Below are 4,245 nucleotides of genomic sequence, written 5' to 3'. Positions count from 1 at the left end.
TAAAGAAAAAAATGTGTTGTTATTTTTGTGAACAGAAACATTTAACAAAGAAAATGCAGAGTGCATGCATATAGTATCCTAATTTCTATGGATTTGTTTTATGGAATTTAAATGTGTATAAAACAACTGCATTAATTTTTTCTTTTGTATAATAAATGAGAAAACACTGAAACCAGCGTTACACCTCTCCTTTATATTATTCTAGAGAGATATTGAAGAAATACTAGAAATCAATGGTATATTCTTGTATCTCTTAGAGTAAAAAAAAAGAAGTCTAAATATTTACCCTTAAAAAATTCAGTTAATGACTTCTGAATATTCTAAGTGTTAGGAGTGATCACAGAAGTACTGTATTAGAGTTTGTAAATTAATCACCCACATGAAATAGAATATATTAATATAAATGTGTGAAGTAGGATTGAATACAATATAAAAATATTAGATAAACCTTATTGTTCTCAAGATACCCCTAAGTGATTACTTTAGTGTAGCACTTAGAAGTTTCCAAAGCTATTTTGTACCTGTAAGAATTCTGTGGATGGGATATAGCTCATGACTTGACATTTTGTGTACTCAGAATTAGGTGTCGATGCTATGAGTTAACTGGAATTTCACTTATCTCTCACTGCACTGTACAAGAAGTTCAAAAGAAATAATGTACTATGTTGATTATTATCATTGCATTAGAATGATAGTGATTTATTAGAACCAAATTATTTCACAAACATTTTCACACTTAATCCATCTGACTGCCCTGGAAAGTAGGCAGGGCATGGATTATTAGAACCAACTACAAATGGGGAAACCAAAGCTCATGGGAACTTTTCTCTCTAAAGTACTTTTCTTTAAAAATACATATATTAAATGTTTTAAAGCTAGCTAGTCATCTGAAGCATAGACAACAATACCTGGAATACAATAAATGTTCACTGAATGAATGGTGCCTCCGTTACTGGAAAGGTATATAAGGCTGCCCCAAATATCAAAGCAATTCAATCAACAACTTGAAACTCTCAGCTGGAAGAATTACAGTAGCTCACTATCACTGCATCCACCGGCCATATGCCTGAAGCCATCTCTTGTCATCAGCACATTTCCATTAATATAGCAGATTGTGAAGAGAAACATATTGTTTGTCCCTTAATATAAGATGCAGATGATCTTAGTGGTTAGAGGACTGACTAAACCTTGCCTGGGTTCAAAGCCCATATCCAGCAATAACTAACTATGAGCTTGAAGCAATCACTTAACATCCCCATGCCTGAATCTGTTCCTGTAGAGTGATTTGTCTTTCGGTTATAGGTCACATATCCTGTTTCCTTGCATGTCTGTAATTTTTTTATTGGATTTAGGACATTGTAAATTTTACATGGTTGATGACTTGATCTTGTGTTCCTTTAAAGAATGTTGGACTTGTTTTGGCAGGCAATTGTGGATTTGTTTGGCACTTTCAAGGTTTGTTTTTAAGCTCCTTTGGGACTGAGCTTATTCTAGGGTAGGGCTTATTCTTAGGCTTAGTTAGCTCCTCTTCTGAAGTCTCTGGATGTCTATGAGTTCTCATCACTCTTGCTGAAGGGAACTCAAATGATTCCTGGCCCTTTGTAACCTCTGGGAATTACTTATTTTACAGCTCCCTGATACTTGTTTTTTCCTCAGAAATTGTTCTTGGCCAGCCTCCTGGGGTTTCCAACTACACAAATACAGGTTGATAGGCAGCCAAAGGCTCAACGGCTCCTTGTGCAGGTTTCTAGAGCTTTTCTCTGTATAGCTTCTTCCTTTCAGTTACTCTGCTTCACAAATTCTAGCCACCTTGGTCTCTGGGAATGCTGATCTATATCTCCAACTCTAGAAGAATGTCAGATTCTTATTTGGGTTCCCACTCTCTCTGTAGGTGGCTGGGCATTGCTTCCAGGCAGAAAGTCCAAGCAATAGTAAGACACATCTGGTTTGTTTCTCGTTTGTAAGGGAGCATAGTCCTGTGCTATGTGTTTTCCAGTATTTGAAAACAACTGTTTCCTATATTTTGTCCAGTTTTCTATTTGTTAATGTTAGGAAAGTAAATCCAGACCATCCTACTCTCTCATGCCTGCAAGCAGAAATCTCTCCAATGATATTTTGCACATCACTATAATTATGAACAAATTAGTCTTTAAAAGGTCTCAGAAAGAGTCTGTTTTCACAAATAGTTTCACACTATTCAACAAAGATTCCTAATTACTTCTATAATAGTTCCAAATTTGTATTTCACCTATGCATCACATAGTTGGACAAGATTATAAAATTCACTTTTTCTTTTTTTGAGAGACTTTTGGAAAATAATCTGGGAGAACATCTTCTTAATGTAGACTATAAAATATGATGTCCTAACTTCACAAGTTAATATGGCTATGAGATCCATTTAATAAGTTGACAGATGTGTGGGAGTTTGCAAAATGTCTCAGAGTTCCATTACCTACAGTGTGTGAGAATGGAAATATTAGAGTTAACGCAACTTGGTTATGCAAACAATATAGTTTTTCTTAACAGCCTACAGAGTACTTTTTTAAGTAAATCCAGATGTAATAATCCACAAACTAATATGAATTACTACAATGATTTTCTTTCTCTTCTCTTATGACTTTTCTAAACTGGTTTTTTGCCATAGCACGGTGGCACCTGCCTGTAGTCCAAGTTACTTAGGAGGCTGGGGCTGGAGGACCTCTTGAGCCCAAGATTCTGGGCTGTAGTGCGCTATGCCAATCGGGTGTCCTCACTAAGTTCGGCATCAATAGGGTGACCTCCTGGGAGCAGGGGACTACCAGGTTGTCTACGGAGGAGTGAACTGGCCCAGGGCGAAAACAGACAGGATCAAAATTCTGGTGCTGATCAGTAGCGGGATCTGGCCTGTGAATAGCCACTGCAATCCAGCCTGGGCAACATAGTGAGACCCCATCTCTTAAAAATACAAAATTAAAAAAAATAAAAATTAAAAAATAAAAATAAACTTTGGCTTTTTAACCATAAGTCCCAAGAGAAGTCAAAGAAATTACTTTTCTGTATATTGAGATAAGATGGTGTATGGCTAGAAGTGTGGTGAAAAGGTGTAGTTTATCGTCGATATTACAACTCCCTCACTTCTTTCTCTCTTCCTTTTTACCAAAGTTAAGGAAGATAGACGGGGATGGAGCTGTTTCTGGTTTCTTTGTGGAGGAAAAGTAAACAACTCCTCCAGTTTCTTTTCCCACATCTTGCCTCTAATAAGAGTCAGAACTAATTATCATAGTCATCAGATGACCGAGAATCAAAGGCCTCAGAGATCAATCCTCTGCTTTCATGTATGTGAAAATTGAGGCCTGGAGAGGTTAGAGGACTTGCTCAGCTAAAAAATAACACATGGAACAAGAACCCTGATATCAAATTACCTAATGATTCACTTATACTGTAGTTTTCAACCAGATAGCCCACAGTACAGGGTTGACTAAACACAATGGAACACTTTTATAGCATGGGCCACAGCTGTTCAAGGTAAGAAGACTGGAAGAGCAGAAAGAATATTTGACCAGCTATTTCACATGAACTAGACTCTTGGAGTAATGGGAGTTAGACGTGGGACCATATTGCAGAGAACAATGAGCTCTGCCAAAGGTATCTGGACTCTCCTGCTCAGACAGCTTTAGTGGCCACTAACAGGGGAATTACCTGATCAAAATCATTGCTTTGGGCAAGATTGATCTGCAAGTGGAAGGAGACTGTAGAGAGAAGAGCTGTGAGGTACAAAGAGAGCCATAAACTCGTGAATGCCTATGTAAGGTCATTGAATCAGCACCTGGGTGTTAGGGGGCAAGAGGCTTAAATGAGAAAGATCTTAAGCTTCCCTCAAAGACCCTTCTGGAACATCATGTCGTCGAGGGTCAGGACGTGGGACTTTTGGTGTACTGCCTGTGAAGGGTTGGGGATGGGCACTGGGCACTCAACTAATTACATGTATGGCTCTATGGAGGAAATTCAAGGAAAAAGTAAAAACTCGGTGGGGGGGAGGACAGTTTTTCTTAACCTTGGGGTCCTTGCAACAGCAAGCAGTCAAGAGCCATCTGCTCCAACTCAGCCCGCAAAGCCTCAAACCCGGTGTATAGAATGGCCGCCTTCAGGTCTCTCCATTGGGCAGATAGACGAGAGCCAGCAAGGAGCCCTTTCCCAGGCTCCGCCCCTCCGGTCGCGCGCCTGCGCACTCCGTCACGTCCGCCCCACCCCTTCACCTCCCCCTCC

This window comes from Cynocephalus volans, chromosome 1 (assembly GCF_027409185.1).
Source record: "Cynocephalus volans isolate mCynVol1 chromosome 1, mCynVol1.pri, whole genome shotgun sequence".
Taxonomy (NCBI): Eukaryota; Metazoa; Chordata; class Mammalia; order Dermoptera; family Cynocephalidae; genus Cynocephalus; species Cynocephalus volans.
Note: the sequence above shows the minus strand (reverse complement) of the source record.